This window comes from Daphnia pulicaria, chromosome 6 (assembly GCF_021234035.1).
Source record: "Daphnia pulicaria isolate SC F1-1A chromosome 6, SC_F0-13Bv2, whole genome shotgun sequence".
In the NCBI taxonomy this organism is placed as follows: Eukaryota; Metazoa; Arthropoda; class Branchiopoda; order Diplostraca; family Daphniidae; genus Daphnia; species Daphnia pulicaria.
Window position 1 is genome coordinate 18,963,527 of NC_060918.1, and position 20,803 is coordinate 18,984,329.

Sequence of the window (20,803 nt, forward strand, 5' to 3'; positions counted from 1 at the left end):
CGTCTTGTTCTGTATGTGACATTTTCTAGCTCAGAAAATATCACATACAGAAAAATTTTACGTGCCTGAAAGGCTCGTAAAAAAAGTGGGCCTGAACGTCGCGGGTCTGAATGACTTGGCCTGAATGTCATACACCCATTATTAATTAAACTGAATGCCTACTACTATGTGATGAAAGGTTAGTATATTTTAGATAAACATTTCTCAGTTTCATTGTTTAGTTCTTCCATGGAAACACTATTTAGGCTAATTGGAAATTAAGCATATTATTTGTTCGAGTCAAATGAATCTTAATTGCAGTGATGAGATAAATTCTGATTGCTCGTTGATGCAACAGAAGTTGCATTTGAATATCTCCTATTAATAACATGGTTTTGAGAAATTGGGTTTAGGTACAAGTAAACGTGACAAAAAAATTTAAAATCTTTGTCTGATGTGTGCATCCATGAAATTCATGTTCTCGTACAAGTCCCAACCTAAATTTCTTGTAGAGTCATCTGTGGCAGCGCCTGATGGATCTTCTTTCGACAAATTTTTCCTCGTTTCATGACAGGCGTGGCAAAAAATTAAATTGATTCCGACACACAGCTTGCAATGTGAAGTGATAATGAGCTAGAAAACTTGACGGTACAGTGTCTTGTTTGAGAGTAATGGTCGGATAAAGGGATCAACTAAAAATGACTGAAAAATGAAAAGACGGAGGGAAGGGGAAGCAAACGTACGATTTCACCAAACGAAATACTTTCGTCTGACTAAAAAATGGTCGTCAGAAAATATCCCATGTAAGAGATCAAAGAAAGTCGTCAATTCTACAAACGTGTATGTAACAAAAGAAATCATTACAAAATTCAACAGTTTTATAAAGTGTCAGGACCATAAGAGGGGATGTTTTTTCCTCACATATGATGCATCACTTTTACCGAATTCTAGCTCTGTTGACGAGGTGGCCTTGACGCTAACGAAAACTCCTTTCCAAAACTTCTTCGATTTTAATGACATTTTTAGCAAAATGGAAATAGTGAAACGCTCTTAAAAGGCGTGATGAGCGTTAGGTGGGAGATCTCTTCTTGGTCATTTGAATATTTTCCAAACATTACTAATTTGCATAGCATTTCTTTAATTAGCTGAGAATGCTATTCAGCACATTGCCGTTTGAAAGCAAGTGTTTTGGATTGATTTTTGAAATTGTTCATTGTGTGGGCGGGTTTTTTATTGCTTCATCCATTCTTTCATAAAGAAATACGGAAAAATCTTTTGGTGCGTCATTCTTCTTAATGAACGTTGGATAGTGAAAACTAAAAAATAAATTTTCGGTCGAATGGAATCATCTGGGTAAAGTGATGGGAATTCTAAGAATTCAGCGTAAAGCCAAAAGTCAACTATTACTCTTGAAGCTGCAAAAGAAGTTGCCAGGATAGGCTTCGTGTGTAAGAAAACTTGGAAAAAATTACGGGCTAAATTTAGGAATTTTACGGCTTAATTTTGGAAAATTGCAAGATTTTTGTGGCAATGAGGTTAGGTTAAAGACCATTACCAAGTGTTGGAATGGGTGAAAATTTAGTTGGTTGATGTTGCTTTTTCACTTTAGCATTGAAGAAAAACGCTAGATAGGAAAATTGATAATTAAATTCTACACTGCAATTGTTAACTTCTGAAAGGGAAAAAATCCCTCAATCCAAAACATATGGAATTATACCTTCTGGAATCGTCTGCATTGAGTCGTTAATTTAATATTATTCATTATGTGGTAGTACAGCAATTGAATCAAAACACCTGAACGTTTAATTCCGATGAAGCGTCCAACATTTCCGTCGCCTTCTATTCCACTAGTTCTCATTCCTAGTTGGTTTTCACGAAAAATACGACGCATGTCGTCTCTGGAATCGTAACACAGGGCGCAACAGCCATCATAATTGAAAGAGGGGTCAATCCCAAAAGCTTCCTCCAAGCCGAGATTATCAGCAGTATATTGAGTTAATATGCCAAGCACACGCACGGTTTCTTTTCCTTGAATATTTAGGAGATATCCAGCCGTCTATTTTTTTTTATTTCTTGAACTTTGTAACTCATTAACTGCTCATATCCGCCACCTTCTGAAAGATGTTTGGAGTTAGAAATTGCAATAAGAGGTTTGTTTGCCAGGCGAGCATTCAATTTTGGAACTATATTATAAAAAGTTAAATAGAACCTTTTGTGCCGCTAGGTGGACCAGCTCGCATTCCATTGCTCAAAGAAGCCGCGTCAGAAAACAATGAGTAAATACAATTACGTGATCTAAGTTCACTGCTTCTTTGGACAATCTGCTTTCTTGAAAATGTGTTTAAGTTTGATATTTCGTGTAAACACCGTGAACTTCTCATTACTTCTTACAACTTTTAACGTTGCAGGAAAGACTTCTGCTAATTCTGGGTCCAATACGAGGGACTGAATTGCTTTTTGGATTGAAATGTATTGCGCCGTTTTGTATTTGTTACTTAATCCATGTCTCCCTATTTTTATTGTTTCATGGGACACGAATCTTTCGAGTCTTTTGTATAATTTTTGTACTTTTCTCTCAGACTGCATATCGTCAAATACATGCTTTAGCGAAACGAGCTGTTCTATTACTTCCTCACTTGTATCTTTTACAATTTCAGTGATCCCTAGCGTTTGAAACGAATTGTGAATCATAAATTAAGTTTTGTTGACAAACAACTGTACGAAAGAAGAAAAATATTTTGCAATTTCAACAGTTTTGTGGAATACCACACTTTGCTCGTAGGTTCGACATTATTTTAAACGCTTCGTCTGCAAAATTCTTGTAACATAAAAAAAAATTCATTTACCTCGTCATTCTCGGATTCGTATGATCCCTCACTAAAGCCTGACATATCAATTTCCATTCGTGTAATGCAGTTTTGATTACTTTCCTTCAATATTTCAGTATCATGGTCATTCAGTTGAACGTGGCCGCATTCCGTTACTTGAGTAAAATCTGTGAAATTACCACTATACAAATTTATAAAATGGCGTACGTAGTTCATCTTTATGGAGTTCACAGATACAAAACAATTACCTTTAGCACTTTAGTGGGATAAGTCATTTCACTACAATTTCCATGCTTATTTAGATGTGTATAAATAACATAACTGTCACCTATCACTAAATTTTTTTCGCAAATAGTGCACTTATACACTTTTTTGTCAGTTGATTACTTGTCCGTTATGCCGTTCTTCGATTGAAGTACGAGCTTTTCTTGGTTCCTAAATATATCTAGAGATCACATTTTTTTTCTTTGTGTTTTTTACTATGCATGTGCCTTTGTGTTTTGTTACTACTGCAATAGTACAATATACATACTATATACTATACTATGTCAATGACCAAAGAATTTGGAAAGACGGTTTATTAACAATGGAAAGCATAATTTCATATAACATGTGCGTGAAAAAGGAAATATTATAAAGTTTCATTTTTAGATATTGCAGAATTTATATGTGCAGTGTTATATCCACCATCTGCCGAGCGTTTTTTTTTTTTGAGAAGTATACCTGGATTTTAGTTGGAAAAGCTTGAAGAAGATGCCCTTTACGAAATCCTTAAGTTATTTACGGCCTGATGACAGCAACATTAAAATCAACAGAAGTGAATGCAATATCACCCAATTCAGAAATGTTTTCATACAAATTAAGAAAGTAAATAACGATTATTGCAATCTACATTTTAAAGAAACAATTGGTAATTTTAATAATGTAGATTAGAAGCAGGAAAAGAATAACAAGTAAACTGAATTGGACAAAATTACAAGGCCACATACAACACGACACGAGAGACACAGTGGATGCATTGAATGTATAAAAACTTTTTTTTAGATTAAAAATATTGTAGTTTATTACTCTAATTTAAAAAACTACGCAAGAAAAGAAAATATTTATAAAAAATTTGCATTTTAAAGTTGTTGAAATTGTTCACTTTTAGCTGTGTTAGAAGCGGCAAAGCTGTTCTCTCTGAAAACGACAGATCTGTCATTCTTTTACTTTCTGGAAAAAATTATAAGCCGATGACATAAATTGTTTGATGTTTTTAGAAGATCATATTGCTTCAAGTTAATTATTAAAAATCTTCTATTTTTCAGGCAAGTTTTATTATGTTTACTTTCATGTTTTACTGATGATGATATTCGAATAATTCGTAGTAATATTTCAGTGGTTTACCTTAAGATTATCACCGATTTATCGTTGACTATGGAATTCATCACATATGTGCAACGTTATTTAAAATAACGTAATTTTGTTTCTAGAGTACTGCAGCAACGATCCAAACGATACTATCAGGGAGAGACTATAAATTTCTGAACTCAGAACTAAAAGTTGGGCCCATATACACAGTATCACACGATAGAGATGAAAAACTCTTTCGTGTGTCACTCATAGTGCCAAAGCTTTTAATAAAAAATTACATTATTTGAATGATGCATCGCCATGTGTTTTGCATGAAACACATGGTGATGACGAGTAGGTTTTTCTTTTTAATAATTTATTTACATTACTTTTAGGTTTGGATCTGGATGATTTATATGCGTGTCGCTTTTTGGAAGCTGGCTAGAATTTGTGTACTGTTGCTGCCGTAAGGAAACTTGTGGAACGCGGATACCTTACTCAGGATGTATGGCATTTCGGACCCTACAATTTCGGCCCCGTACCATTTCGGCCCAGTCCGAAATCGACCTACCAATTCGGCCACACTATTACCTTTTCGGTCCCATTTTTATTAATATTTTTTAAATTGTTAAAGTTAATGTTCAAAATTATGTTAAAAGTTTGCTTTTCACATCGAAAGTTTAAACATTTAAAGGAACTTGGATTAGGGCCTTCTTATATCGAACTGATTCTCGTGTTAAGACATGCTGCCGTCAACTATTATCTTTAAATTTGCTCCCTGCTGAGAAAATCAGAAAGCTTTTCTATAAAATTAAAGATCAAATTGAGATGGAAGAGAATTTTGCCTGATCTTTTATCCTTTTGCATTTATGTAGAAAACACCTGGATTAATAGCTCTATCTGGCCCCCCGAAAATAGGTCTATTTTTATGCAAATGCGCAGAACCAACAACCACGTAGAAGAATTCCATAACTTCCTCCGTGTTCTAGTTAACGCCAACAACTCCCCTAATCTCATAAAATTTATTGGAATAGTGCTTTCAGAGGCAGAATCCATTGATTTACAGGCCAAACTCTTATCTCAAAATGAAGCTCTGAGTAACTTACACTTATTTATTTTATTTTAATAAAGGTGCCATTACAGACCAAGTTTTGGACATTTTAGGCCCCGGGCCGAAATGGTCGAAAAGGTATGGGGCCGAAATGGTAGGGTCCAAAACGTCGGAATACCCCCTTACTCGCCAGTGGAGGTTATTTTCTTAAAATGCAGTTGGTAGCAATATTTATAATTTCTCATTTTTTAACTATTTCAGTTGTGGGCCACTTTTCAATTTGGCTGTTGCCGTGGAATCCGATAGAGAACAATTATACTTTGGATTCCACATTGGTTCTGTCAGATCAATCGTTCTTCAGGAACTCACAAAAAAATGATTCTCAACAAAAAGGAAAACACATTGGGGGTATCCTTGTTTACAAAGTTCAAGTGTGAACTTATGGTTCCTGGCGTATTTTATGGTGTTTCATTTTTTCATAAATGATATGTATATGCTAATTTTCTGTTTATTAGGTCATCGTGCACAGTTCTTCAGTGAGACTTCAAAAAAGGATGCTGAAAATATGGCCTTCTTTAAGTTGGCCTCCAATCTGTTTCGTAGTAAAGTTATTGAACACTACGGTCACTACAGGGAAGAGGCGGAACAGAAACGTCAAACGAGAAACCCTGAAGTAGTTCAGGCGCCTTTTATGGCTCCAAATGCAGTTCAGGCGTCCGTCATGGCTCCAAATGTAATTCAGGCGCCCGTCATGGCTCCAAATGTAGCAGCCAATGCTGCTACAGTTGGAGTAGTTGAAAACGCATCCATTCAAGATGGTGGTAGGCGCAATAGGATTCTGGATTAGCATGATGTTTAAATCACCCATTGCCATTCATTCTTAAAAAGTGTGTTCTCTTTAATCATTAATTCTTGCCGGCTCCCATTCCGGTTCCATTGCCGGAAGCGGATAGGACAAAATGTCTTCAATAAAACTTGGTTGATGACATTGGAATATAGCAAATTTCAAGCCTGGCTAGCTCAGTCGGTAGAGCATAAGACTCTTAATTTCAGGGTCGGGGGTTCGAGCCCCCCGTTGGGCGTTGCATATTTGCGAATATTGTTGATTTAAGTTAGATTTTGGGAGACCATCGTTAGTATTTTGTATTCATTTCAGAAAAATTCAATGTTGGCATGAAGTTTTCATAGTGTAGTGGTTGTCACGTCGGCCTAACACGCTGAAGGTCCTCAGTTCGATCCTGGGTGGAAACAGGGAAGTATTTTTAGAAAGACTATCAATCAGATGCATATTTGGAATTTATGCAAAGGCCATATTCTTTGTGAATGAAATCTACAATCTGACAATCTGAAAATATTCGCAATGCTGTATCCGGAAGAAGTCAACAGCCAGGGGGAGATCAATGGCGACTGCTTTTGTTCTGCAGGTGCTATAACCCTTAAGAGACTTTCTTCTTTAGCCAATCGACAATGCCTTTTGGTTTTAGGAATGTGGGAAATGACTTGCGCTGGATGGAGAAGAATTCCATCAACACCAGAAAAGGGGAATCTATGATAGATTACACCTGAACCTGGAACAGTAGCTCCACACAGAGAATGAACATGATGCGTGTGCACCCTACGCTGCAAATGTTCAGTAGATTCAACAGTCATTAGCTAAAGAACCATATCGTGAGTGTGCACTCTACAATGCAAGCTTTAGTCGGGTATAAAGTCATGAGAAGAAGAGTTCAAAATAGAGCAAGAGAGTTCAATCACCATGCGCCCCTGGGTGGGATCGAACCACCAGCCTTCCGATTAACAGCCGAAAGCGCTAGCCAATTACAAACAGAGGCATGTTAATTAGCTAACGACACCCATTAGGAAAGCAAACAATACATTTTTGTGCAGCTGTGCTGTGCTGTGCCTGGAAGAATTTCTTCTTGTTCCTATTTCATAAACATCGTGGATGTTTTATGAATTCATTAATTCAATTAACTTTAAATGGTGTATTGGACATTAATTTACATATCCTGTAAGAATTAATCGCTTTGAATAAGCGAAACAGTAAATATATCAAATTCAAATTCATTGAAGTGGTGTTTGCCAGCTCGTCAAAGCAGTATTTTTGATTTTTCTTCAACACCAATGCAAGATATGACTTATAAGAAGTTATTATGTCAATTATTCATGTGTGAACGAAGTAGAAATGAAAATCCATATTTTTACCTAAAATGTATCATTATTGAAAATTGACTTCAATTCCGTAGGTTGACTAGTCTGCTAAGAACTATCAATAATAGCTAAATTTCGATAATCGAGATTCGAACTCGGGTCAATTGATTGGAAGGCAACTATGCTAACCACTATACCACCATCGCTTGATGTGAGTGAACGTCATCATTTTCGTATTATATTGTCACATCTTTCTAAATTACAGAAAATCGACAAGTATTACCACTTGGTGACCTTGTATCGTGGTACATTAAGCATTCTCTATCATGATATCAAAGCAAACTCTCTAATTATCCCTGAGAGATTTTTAAAATTCTTATTTTAAAAAGCCGAAGGCTTACCGCCTTTTAAGGGTGAGAGATTTGAAGAAACAAAAGTTCCGACAGCGCTCCAAATAGTCTTAACTGTGAGAGGTCCCTGGGGAATTGGGGTGATTCGTGATTGGTCGAAGGGTTTTTCGGGAATGTGACGCGTTCGTGCTGCTCTGATCGCGACGCGACTTATCTTATTCGATGTAGAATGACTTTTTACATAGGTAATGACTAAATTTTTTAACTATTAACGAAAATAACGAGAGATTGGGAGCAAAAAGGGGAAAAAAAGGGGAAACTTCTAAAATAGATTGCACATATCATTCCACACAATTTAAGGGTCCAGTCAGTTCTAATGGGAAGAACAACTTTCCATTTTACCGAAAAGACTAAATTTGTGATGCGTTTTTTGTGGTTCGCGAGATATTTGCGAAAGAAAAACACACCCAGATTGACTTTTAGCTTGATTGTTGACTAGCAGACGACGGTAAGTATTAACAGGCTTACAGTCAATCTGCTTGTGGCATGGCGAATTGATGGATTGAATGTTTGTGATAGATTTCATCTCGTGAAACACTGTGTTTTTATTTCATATGTTAACTATTGCTGAATTCTAATAAGAAAAAAAACCATGCATCCAGTATCACAACTGATGGTTCATTTACCCATAAAATGCCAGATTGGCAGATAGTTCAAATGTGGGTGCTGAATGAATTGGTAAATGTAAAAAATGGAATTGACAGTAGGTTTTCATTATGTTACTTATCTTTCTGTGTAATGAAAACTAAACAAACAAATTATTTGCAGATTATTTTTATCATCAGACATTGCTACCTTTCAGAAAATATGTCTTGAAGATGACGACAAGTTGCCAGTTGATTCATATGTCACACTTATTGATATCCTAGCACACTATACTTTATTCGGCATCCTAAAAATGTTTCCCTTCTGACTTTCCCTCATTTAAAAGGCATTGATGATGTAATGGTGCTAGGCGAACATTTTACCAACAGAGAGAAATTAAAGCTGCAACCGTAGAAAATGGAATTGACAGTATGTATTCCTTATTCAGTAATCTTTCTTTGTAATGAAAACTAAACCACAAAATTATTTGCAGATTACATTCATCATCAAACAAATTTCAGTTTCAGAAAGTGGAGTTTTGTCTTGAAGATGACAACAGTTGCCAGTCGATTGACATAACACCCTAAGTGATATCATAGCAGGAGCTTGTGATTTATAGTTTGCTACCATACTTTATTCGTGATGCCCTTTATTTGACATGCAAACAAAAATTTCCCTTATTAGAATGCCTTGATTTGAAAAAAAGGCACTGATCTTAGACTTCCTGCAAATTGGTAAAATTTAAATGCATTTGATTGTTTAAAGAGTTATTTAATTTCGGTTCTTTATTTTTAGGTACCCTGAAGCAACAACCTTGACATGCAAAATTGTATTTCATTCTGGCACAACAAATAGCAGGAAAACATATCATTTTCTTGAAAGGTTTTGTAATTGAAATCAGGATTTTATTATGATCCCTTAATCTTCAATTCCAAATCAGGAGTTTATTGTGGTCCCTTAAAACTTTTGGCATCTAAAATGTATTGCAAAAGTAATGAGCGTGGTGTCAAATGTAATTTATTAACTGGAGAAAAAGACATTTTGCTAAAGCTACTGGTAAATCCCCTTTTTCCCATGTATCGTGCACTGTTGAAATGATCCAATAGTGAAAATCTTATCAACTCTTCTCCTGTTAAGTGCGATCAAACATAAATAATAAAAACGACTATTGTGTTACATTTGAATTCATTTATTTAAATACAAAATTGAATAAATAAATCGAAAATTTTTTAACATTACACACTGTAAAATTCTCACTAAAAAAACCACAACAATGACGCCATGACGGACAGCTAGTCGACAGAATACAGTGTCAAAACACACAATAGAGGGTAGGGCAAAGCAGAATCCCACCAAAGTGCGTTATTTCAAATAGTTCAAATTTTCATAAAATGATTGTGACTAAATGATGACAAACAAAGACAATCAATCGTGAAAAGTAAGACTACTGCGAAAAATAAATTTTTTAATTTACCAATAAAAAAAATACAAAAAGGCAGAATAATTTCACACAAGATGTGCAACAGTGAGAGTAAAAGATAACGAACAGAGAGAACAATACGAAAACTAAATTTTTAAATTTCTTAATCAAGAAAAAAAACGAAAGGAGACTTTTAAAATCTCGAAGGTGCCACAGAGGGGCTTGATTTTGCAATGCGATGATCATGTGAATTTAGAAAACCATAAGTTTGTCAGGAGTGGGATTTGGACCGCATCATATGTACCTAAATACCTTGTCCCTTAGTTATGTGGCATTGAAACTCTTTTCTGCACTTGCTCGCTGCACTGGCTCGCTGCACTGGCAGAGGGAAGAAGTCCATAAACACCAGAAGGGAATCTATGATAGCAGCCGAACGCGCTAGCCAATTGCGCCACAGAGGCATGCTGATTGGCTAACGACACCCATAAGGAAAGCAAACATTACATTTTTACTAAGGCCAACACGAATAAAATCTTGCAGTTGACTTCCGGTATGCCATAGTGTAGCCCGTACGAAACTTTTAGCTAGTTCCGCACTAGAAATAGCTACGAAGTTAGGAGTATTTAGCTAGAAATATTCAGACTAAAATTTAAAAATTCCACATTGGGAATTTTAGGGTAGTTTAAGCTGTTTTTTCTAGCTAGAAATCTTAGATTGAAGGTAGCTTGAAATTTTCTCGCTACCATACCAATTGACGAAAAAGGGATTTTCCGCGGGCGCTTCCTTTATTAGCCTGGTCACCCATCCAGTTACTGTTTTAAAATTATTTGCTGCACTTATTTAGCTATGGTCGCTGGTTGTCCAAATCTGGCAGCTTCTGATGTTTCTTAAAAATTTGTTTCCATTAATATTTGATCCTATTATAGCTATGTCGATAATTCTTCACTTAGACTTCAAATTATAAAACTAATCAAATAGAATCAAGTAAAAACTTATATAAAAATAAAGAATTAAAAAATATATATTTTCAACATTGTACCTATTGCCCATACCTATTAAGCTATTATACTATGCGTGGGTTATACATAGAAAAATCTGTAGGCCTATTTTGTGTTTAGGACTACCTCATATGCAGCGTTTTTTTAACCTTTTTTATATCACGATTTATTTCGCGATCAAATTAAAAGCGAAATTCTAGATTAAAAATTCCATACTAAAATTAGCTGTAACAGTTAGGAAATATATTAGGGGGGAAAAATTCGAGCTGATTTTAAGGTCAATTATTTCAAGCCAGATCATAAAACGTCCTAGCTAGAAAAATAAAAGCTGATTTCTGCTAAAAAAAAGTGGAGCGAAACCCTAGATGAAAACTTCCATACTGGAATTAATTTACAGTTAGGAAATATATTTAGGGAGAAAATTCAAGCTGGTTTTCAGGTTAATTTTTTCAAGAAAAATAAGAAAACGCCCTAGCTTGAAGAAAAAGCTGATATCTGCTAAAAAAAAGGGGAATTATGTTGAGGTAAAAAATTTCGAGGTGATTGCAAGCATCATAGCTGGTTTGATTTTTTAGCCTAGCACCGCGCGAGCTGTTATTAGCTAACAGTTAAAATGTAAGCTAAAAGTTTCGTACGGGAGAGGTTATCACATCGTCTTCGCAAGCTGAAGATCCTCAGTTCGTTCCTAGGTGGAAGCATCAGAAAAGCTATGGGAACAAATAATATCCGAAGAAAAGTAAAAAAAAAATGAGTAATAGTAGTGTATCTCATCTAGACGATTAGAAGTATTAGGCAACTGTGAACTACCCACAAAACCAAACAAACATAATAAAAGTTCGTTCACGGCTAGCGGACAGGACAAAATGTCTTCAATAAAACTTGGTTGATGACATTGGAATAGAGCAAAATTTCAAGCCTGGCTAGCTCAGTCGGTAGAGCATGAGACTCTTAATCTCAGGGTCGGGGGTTAGAGCCCCCCGTTGGGCGTTACATATTTGCAACTATTGTAGATTTAATTTAGATTTTGGGAGACCATCGTTAGTATTTTGTAGTCATTTCAGAAAAATTCAATATTGGCATGAAGTTTCCATAGTGTAGTGGTTATCACATCGGCCTAACACGCTGAAGGTCCTCACAAAAAAATGATTCTCAACAAAAAGGAAAACACATTGGGGGTATCCTTGTTTACAAAGTTCAAGTGTGAACTTATGGTTCCTGGCGTATTTTATGGTGTTTCATTTTTTCATAAATGATATGTATATGCTAATTTTCTGTTTATTAGGTCATCGTGCACAGTTCTTCAGTGAGACTTCAAAAAAGGATGCTGAAAATATGGCCTTCTTTAAGTTGGCCTCCAATCTGTTTCGTAGTAAAGTTATTGAACACTACGGTCACTACAGGGAAGAGGCGGAACAGAAACGTCAAACGAGAAACCCTGAAGTAGTTCAGGCGCCTTTTATGGCTCCAAATGCAGTTCAGGCGTCCGTCATGGCTCCAAATGTAATTCAGGCGCCCGTCATGGCTCCAAATGTAGCAGCCAATGCTGCTACAGTTGGAGTAGTTGAAAACGCATCCATTCAAGATGGTGGTAGGCGCAATAGGATTCTGGATTAGCATGATGTTTAAATCACCCATTGCCATTCATTCTTAAAAAGTGTGTTCTCTTTAATCATTAATTCTTGCCGGCTCCCATTCCGGTTCCATTGCCGGAAGCGGATAGGACAAAATGTCTTCAATAAAACTTGGTTGATGACATTGGAATATAGCAAATTTCAAGCCTGGCTAGCTCAGTCGGTAGAGCATAAGACTCTTAATTTCAGGGTCGGGGGTTCGAGCCCCCCGTTGGGCGTTGCATATTTGCGAATATTGTTGATTTAAGTTAGATTTTGGGAGACCATCGTTAGTATTTTGTATTCATTTCAGAAAAATTCAATGTTGGCATGAAGTTTTCATAGTGTAGTGGTTGTCACGTCGGCCTAACACGCTGAAGGTCCTCAGTTCGATCCTGGGTGGAAACAGGGAAGTATTTTTAGAAAGACTATCAATCAGATGCATATTTGGAATTTATGCAAAGGCCATATTCTTTGTGAATGAAATCTACAATCTGACAATCTGAAAATATTCGCAATGCTGTATCCGGAAGAAGTCAACAGCCAGGGGGAGATCAATGGCGACTGCTTTTGTTCTGCAGGTGCTATAACCCTTAAGAGACTTTCTTCTTTAGCCAATCGACAATGCCTTTTGGTTTTAGGAATGTGGGAAATGACTTGCGCTGGATGGAGAAGAATTCCATCAACACCAGAAAAGGGGAATCTATGATAGATTACACCTGAACCTGGAACAGTAGCTCCACACAGAGAATGAACATGATGCGTGTGCACCCTACGCTGCAAATGTTCAGTAGATTCAACAGTCATTAGCTAAAGAACCATATCGTGAGTGTGCACTCTACAATGCAAGCTTTAGTCGGGTATAAAGTCATGAGAAGAAGAGTTCAAAATAGAGCAAGAGAGTTCAATCACCATGCGCCCCTGGGTGGGATCGAACCACCAGCCTTCCGATTAACAGCCGAAAGCGCTAGCCAATTACAAACAGAGGCATGTTAATTAGCTAACGACACCCATTAGGAAAGCAAACAATACATTTTTGTGCAGCTGTGCTGTGCTGTGCCTGGAAGAATTTCTTCTTGTTCCTATTTCATAAACATCGTGGATGTTTTATGAATTCATTAATTCAATTAACTTTAAATGGTGTATTGGACATTAATTTACATATCCTGTAAGAATTAATCGCTTTGAATAAGCGAAACAGTAAATATATCAAATTCAAATTCATTGAAGTGGTGTTTGCCAGCTCGTCAAAGCAGTATTTTTGATTTTTCTTCAACACCAATGCAAGATATGACTTATAAGAAGTTATTATGTCAATTATTCATGTGTGAACGAAGTAGAAATGAAAATCCATATTTTTACCTAAAATGTATCATTATTGAAAATTGACTTCAATTCCGTAGGTTGACTAGTCTGCTAAGAACTATCAATAATAGCTAAATTTCGATAATCGAGATTCGAACTCGGGTCAATTGATTGGAAGGCAACTATGCTAACCACTATACCACCATCGCTTGATGTGAGTGAACGTCATCATTTTCGTATTATATTGTCACATCTTTCTAAATTACAGAAAATCGACAAGTATTACCACTTGGTGACCTTGTATCGTGGTACATTAAGCATTCTCTATCATGATATCAAAGCAAACTCTCTAATTATCCCTGAGAGATTTTTAAAATTCTTATTTTAAAAAGCCGAAGGCTTACCGCCTTTTAAGGGTGAGAGATTTGAAGAAACAAAAGTTCCGACAGCGCTCCAAATAGTCTTAACTGTGAGAGGTCCCTGGGGAATTGGGGTGATTCGTGATTGGTCGAAGGGTTTTTCGGGAATGTGACGCGTTCGTGCTGCTCTGATCGCGACGCGACTTATCTTATTCGATGTAGAATGACTTTTTACATAGGTAATGACTAAATTTTTTAACTATTAACGAAAATAACGAGAGATTGGGAGCAAAAAGGGGAAAAAAAGGGGAAACTTCTAAAATAGATTGCACATATCATTCCACACAATTTAAGGGTCCAGTCAGTTCTAATGGGAAGAACAACTTTCCATTTTACCGAAAAGACTAAATTTGTGATGCGTTTTTTGTGGTTCGCGAGATATTTGCGAAAGAAAAACACACCCAGATTGACTTTTAGCTTGATTGTTGACTAGCAGACGACGGTAAGTATTAACAGGCTTACAGTCAATCTGCTTGTGGCATGGCGAATTGATGGATTGAATGTTTGTGATAGATTTCATCTCGTGAAACACTGTGTTTTTATTTCATATGTTAACTATTGCTGAATTCTAATAAGAAAAAAAACCATGCATCCAGTATCACAACTGATGGTTCATTTACCCATAAAATGCCAGATTGGCAGATAGTTCAAATGTGGGTGCTGAATGAATTGGTAAATGTAAAAAATGGAATTGACAGTAGGTTTTCATTATGTTACTTATCTTTCTGTGTAATGAAAACTAAACAAACAAATTATTTGCAGATTATTTTTATCATCAGACATTGCTACCTTTCAGAAAATATGTCTTGAAGATGACGACAAGTTGCCAGTTGATTCATATGTCACACTTATTGATATCCTAGCACACTATACTTTATTCGGCATCCTAAAAATGTTTCCCTTCTGACTTTCCCTCATTTAAAAGGCATTGATGATGTAATGGTGCTAGGCGAACATTTTACCAACAGAGAGAAATTAAAGCTGCAACCGTAGAAAATGGAATTGACAGTATGTATTCCTTATTCAGTAATCTTTTTTTGTAATGAAAACTAAACCACAAAATTATTTGCAGATTACATTCATCATCAAACAAATTTCAGTTTCAGAAAGTGGAGTTTTGTCTTGAAGATGACAACAGTTGCCAGTCGATTGACATAACACCCTAAGTGATATCATAGCAGGAGCTTGTGATTTATAGTTTGCTACCATACTTTATTCGTGATGCCCTTTATTTGACATGCAAACAAAAATTTCCCTTATTAGAATGCCTTGATTTGAAAAAAAGGCACTGATCTTAGACTTCCTGCAAATTGGTAAAATTTAAATGCATTTGATTGTTTAAAGAGTTATTTAATTTCGGTTCTTTATTTTTAGGTACCCTGAAGCAACAACCTTGACATGCAAAATTGTATTTCATTCTGGCACAACAAATAGCAGGAAAACATATCATTTTCTTGAAAGGTTTTGTAATTGAAATCAGGATTTTATTATGATCCCTTAATCTTCAATTCCAAATCAGGAGTTTATTGTGGTCCCTTAAAACTTTTGGCATCTAAAATGTATTGCAAAAGTAATGAGCGTGGTGTCAAATGTAATTTATTAACTGGAGAAAAAGACATTTTGCTAAAGCTACTGGTAAATCCCCTTTTTCCCATGTATCGTGCACTGTTGAAATGATCCAATAGTGAAAATCTTATCAACTCTTCTCCTGTTAAGTGCGATCAAACATAAATAATAAAAACGACTATTGTGTTACATTTGAATTCATTTATTTAAATACAAAATTGAATAAATAAATCGAAAATTTTTTAACATTACACACTGTAAAATTCTCACTAAAAAAACCACAACAATGACGCCATGACGGACAGCTAGTCGACAGAATACAGTGTCAAAACACACAATAGAGGGTAGGGCAAAGCAGAATCCCACCAAAGTGCGTTATTTCAAATAGTTCAAATTTTCATAAAATGATTGTGACTAAATGATGACAAACAAAGACAATCAATCGTGAAAAGTAAGACTACTGCGAAAAATAAATTTTTTAATTTACCAATAAAAAAAATACAAAAAGGCAGAATAATTTCACACAAGATGTGCAACAGTGAGAGTAAAAGATAACGAACAGAGAGAACAATACGAAAACTAAATTTTTAAATTTCTTAATCAAGAAAAAAAACGAAAGGAGACTTTTAAAATCTCGAAGGTGCCACAGAGGGGCTTGATTTTGCAATGCGATGATCATGTGAATTTAGAAAACCATAAGTTTGTCAGGAGTGGGATTTGGACCGCATCATATGTACCTAAATACCTTGTCCCTTAGTTATGTGGCATTGAAACTCTTTTCTGCACTTGCTCGCTGCACTGGCTCGCTGCACTGGCAGAGGGAAGAAGTCCATAAACACCAGAAGGGAATCTATGATAGCAGCCGAACGCGCTAGCCAATTGCGCCACAGAGGCATGCTGATTGGCTAACGACACCCATAAGGAAAGCAAACATTACATTTTTACTAAGGCCAACACGAATAAAATCTTGCAGTTGACTTCCGGTATGCCATAGTGTAGCCCGTACGAAACTTTTAGCTAGTTCCGCACTAGAAATAGCTACGAAGTTAGGAGTATTTAGCTAGAAATATTCAGACTAAAATTTAAAAATTCCACATTGGGAATTTTAGGGTAGTTTAAGCTGTTTTTTCTAGCTAGAAATCTTAGATTGAAGGTAGCTTGAAATTTTCTCGCTACCATACCAATTGACGAAAAAGGGATTTTCCGCGGGCGCTTCCTTTATTAGCCTGGTCACCCATCCAGTTACTGTTTTAAAATTATTTGCTGCACTTATTTAGCTATGGTCGCTGGTTGTCCAAATCTGGCAGCTTCTGATGTTTCTTAAAAATTTGTTTCCATTAATATTTGATCCTATTATAGCTATGTCGATAATTCTTCACTTAGACTTCAAATTATAAAACTAATCAAATAGAATCAAGTAAAAACTTATATAAAAATAAAGAATTAAAAAATATATATTTTCAACATTGTACCTATTGCCCATACCTATTAAGCTATTATACTATGCGTGGGTTATACATAGAAAAATCTGTAGGCCTATTTTGTGTTTAGGACTACCTCATATGCAGCGTTTTTTTAACCTTTTTTATATCACGATTTATTTCGCGATCAAATTAAAAGCGAAATTCTAGATTAAAAATTCCATACTAAAATTAGCTGTAACAGTTAGGAAATATATTAGGGGGGAAAAATTCGAGCTGATTTTAAGGTCAATTATTTCAAGCCAGATCATAAAACGTCCTAGCTAGAAAAATAAAAGCTGATTTCTGCTAAAAAAAAGTGGAGCGAAACCCTAGATGAAAACTTCCATACTGGAATTAATTTACAGTTAGGAAATATATTTAGGGAGAAAATTCAAGCTGGTTTTCAGGTTAATTTTTTCAAGAAAAATAAGAAAACGCCCTAGCTTGAAGAAAAAGCTGATATCTGCTAAAAAAAAGGGGAATTATGTTGAGGTAAAAAATTTCGAGGTGATTGCAAGCATCATAGCTGGTTTGATTTTTTAGCCTAGCACCGCGCGAGCTGTTATTAGCTAACAGTTAAAATGTAAGCTAAAAGTTTCGTACGGGAGAGGTTATCACATCGTCTTCGCAAGCTGAAGATCCTCAGTTCGTTCCTAGGTGGAAGCATCAGAAAAGCTATGGGAACAAATAATATCCGAAGAAAAGTAAAAAAAAATGAGTAATAGTAGTGTATCTCATCTAGACGATTAGAAGTATTAGGCAACTGTGAACTACCCACAAAACCAAACAAACATAATAAAAGTTCGTTCACGGCTAGCGGACAGGACAAAATGTCTTCAATAAAACTTGGTTGATGACATTGGAATAGAGCAAAATTTCAAGCCTGGCTAGCTCAGTCGGTAGAGCATGAGACTCTTAATCTCAGGGTCGGGGGTTAGAGCCCCCCGTTGGGCGTTACATATTTGCAACTATTGTAGATTTAATTTAGATTTTGGGAGACCATCGTTAGTATTTTGTAGTCATTTCAGAAAAATTCAATATTGGCATGAAGTTTCCATAGTGTAGTGGTTATCACATCGGCCTAACACGCTGAAGGTCCTCAGTTCGATCCTGGGTGGAAGCAGGGAAGTATTTTTTAGAAAGACTATCAATCAGATGCATATTTGGAATTTATGCAAAGGCCATATTCTTTGTGAATGAAATCTACAATCTGACAATCTGAAAATATTCGCAATGCTGTATCCGGAAGAAGTCAACAGACAGGGGGAGATCAATGGCGACTGCTTTTGTTGTGCAGGTGCTATAACCCTTAAGAGACTTTCTTCTTTAGCCAATCGACAATGCCCTTTGGTTTTAGGAATGTGGGAAATGACTTGTGCTGGATGGGGAAGAAGTCCATAAACACCAGAAGAGGGGAATCTATGATAGATTACACCTGAACCTGGAACAGTAGCTCCACAGAGAGAATGAACATGATGCGTGTGCACCCTACGCTGCAAATGTTCAGTAGATTCAACAGTCATCAGCTAAAGAAGCCATATCGTGAGTGTGCACTCTACAATGCAAGCTTTAGTCGGGTATAAAGTCATGAGAAGAAGAGTTCAAAATAGAGCAGGAGATTTCAATTACCATGCGCCCCTGGGTGGGATCGAACCACCAGCCTTCCGGTTAACAGCCGAACGCGCTAGCCAATTGCGCCACAGAGGCATGTTAATTAACTAACGACACCCATTAGGAAAGCAAACAATACATTTTTGTGCAGCTGTGCTGTGCTGTGCTGTGCTGTGCCTGGAAGAATTTCTTCTTGTTCCTATTTCATAAACATCGTGGATGTTTTATGAATTCATTAATTCAATTAACTTTAAATGGTGTATTGGACATTAATTTACATATCCTGTAAGAATAAATCGCTTTGAATATGCGAAACAGTAAATATATCAAATTCAAATTCATTGAAGTGGTGTTTGCCAGCTCGTCAAAGCAGTATTTTTGATTTTTCTTCAACACCAATGCAAGATATGACTTATAAGAAGTTATTATGTCAATTATTCATGTGTGAACGAAGTAGAAATGAAAATCCATATTTTTACCTAAAATGTATCATTATTGAAAATTGACTTCAATTCCGTAGGTTGACTAGTCTTCATGTGAATTCAGAAAACCATAAGTTTGTCAGGAGTGGGATTTGAACCCACGCCTTCATTGAAGACCAGAACACTGCAACTTTTCTATATTGAATCAAGGAATATGTCCTTGAGTCTGGCGCCTTAGACTGCTCGGTCATCCTGACCACATCATATGTACCTAAATACCTTGTCCCTTAGTTATGTGGCATTGAAACTCTTTTCTGCACTTGCTCGCTGCACTGGCTCGCTGCACTGGCAGAGGGAAGAAGTCCATAAACACCAGAAGGGAATCTATGATAGCAGCCGAACGCGCTAGCCAATTGCGCCACAGAGGCATGCTGATTGGCTAACGACACCCATAAGGAAAGCAAACATTACATTTTTACTAAGGCCAACACGAATAAAATCTTGCAGTTGACTTCCGGTATGCCATAGTGTAGCCCGTACGAAACTTTTAGCTAGTTCCGCACTAGAAATAGCTACGAAGTTAGGGGTATTTAGCTAGAAATATTCAGACTAAAATTTTTAAATTCCACATTGGGAATTTTAGGGTAGTTTTAGCTGTTTTTTCTAGCTAGAAATCTTAGATTGAAGGTAGCTTGAAATTTTCTCGCTACCATACCAATTGACGAAAAAGGGATTTTCCGCGGGCGCTTCCTTTATTAGCCTGGTCACCCATCCAGTTACTGTTTCAAAATTATTTGCTGCACTTATTTAGCTATGGTTGCTGGTTGTCCGAATCTGGCAGCTTCTGATGTTTCTTAAATATTTGTTTCCATTAATATTTGATCCTATTATAGCTATGTCGATAATTCTTCACTTAGACTTCAAATTATAAAACTAATCAAATAGAATCAAGTAAAAACTTATATAAAAATAAAGAATTAAAAAATATATATTTTCAACATTTTACCTATTGCCCATACCTATTAAGCTATTATACTATGCGTAGGTTATACATAGAAAAATCTGTAGGCCTATTTTGTGTTGAGGACTACCTCATATGCAGCGTTTTTTTAACATTTTTTATATCACGATTTATTTCGCGATCAAATTAAAAGCGAAACCCTAGATTAAAAATTCCATACTAAAATTAGCTGTAACAGTTAGGAAATATATTAGGGGGGAAAAATTCGAGCTGATTTTAAGGTCAATTATTTCAAGCCAGATCATAAAACGTCCTAGCTAGAAAAATAAAAGCTGATTTCTGCTAAAAAAAGTGGAGCGAAACCCTAGATGAAAAATTCCATACTGGAATTAATTTACAGTTAGGAAATATATTTAGGGAGAAAAATTCAAGCTGGTTTTCAGGTTAATTTTTTCAAGCAAAATAAGAAAACGCCCTTGCTTGAAGAAAAAGCTGATATCTGCTAAAAAAAAGGGGAATTATGTTGAGGTAAAAAATTTCGAGGTGATTGCAAGCATCATAGCTGGTTTGATTTTTTAGCCTAGCACCGCGCGAGCTGTTATTAGCTAACAGTTAAAATTTAAGCTAAAAGTTTCGTACGGGAGAGGTTATCACATCGTCTTCGCAAGCTGAAGATCCTCAGTTCGTTCCTA

General features: G+C 36.1%; 2 long non-coding RNA genes and 4 other non-coding genes across 6 annotated transcripts; 5 read left to right on the forward strand and 1 right to left on the reverse strand.

Annotated features, from left to right (window-relative positions):
• The first annotated feature begins 7,908 nt into the window (after positions 1-7,908).
• Positions 7,909-9,512, forward strand: LOC124344062. Its single transcript, XR_006919528.1, has 4 exons — positions 7,909-8,454; positions 8,520-8,765; positions 8,830-9,070; positions 9,132-9,512. It is a non-coding gene; the product is annotated as an uncharacterized LOC124344062 (long non-coding RNA).
• A 2,156-nt stretch (positions 9,513-11,668) lies between these two features.
• Positions 11,669-11,741, forward strand: Trnak-cuu. The gene has a single exon. It is a non-coding gene; the product is annotated as a tRNA-Lys (tRNA).
• A 2,498-nt stretch (positions 11,742-14,239) lies between these two features.
• LOC124344065 lies at positions 14,240-15,843 on the forward strand. Its single transcript, XR_006919530.1, has 4 exons — positions 14,240-14,785; positions 14,851-15,096; positions 15,161-15,401; positions 15,463-15,843. It is a non-coding gene; the product is annotated as an uncharacterized LOC124344065 (long non-coding RNA).
• A 2,155-nt stretch (positions 15,844-17,998) lies between these two features.
• Positions 17,999-18,071, forward strand: Trnak-cuu. Its single transcript has one exon. It is a non-coding gene; the product is annotated as a tRNA-Lys (tRNA).
• Positions 18,072-18,167: 96 nt separating this feature from the next.
• Positions 18,168-18,240, forward strand: Trnav-aac. The gene has a single exon. It is a non-coding gene; the product is annotated as a tRNA-Val (tRNA).
• Positions 18,241-18,750: 510 nt separating this feature from the next.
• Positions 18,751-18,824, reverse strand: Trnan-guu. Its single transcript has one exon. It is a non-coding gene; the product is annotated as a tRNA-Asn (tRNA).
• Between the last annotated feature and the right edge of the window lie 1,979 nt (positions 18,825-20,803).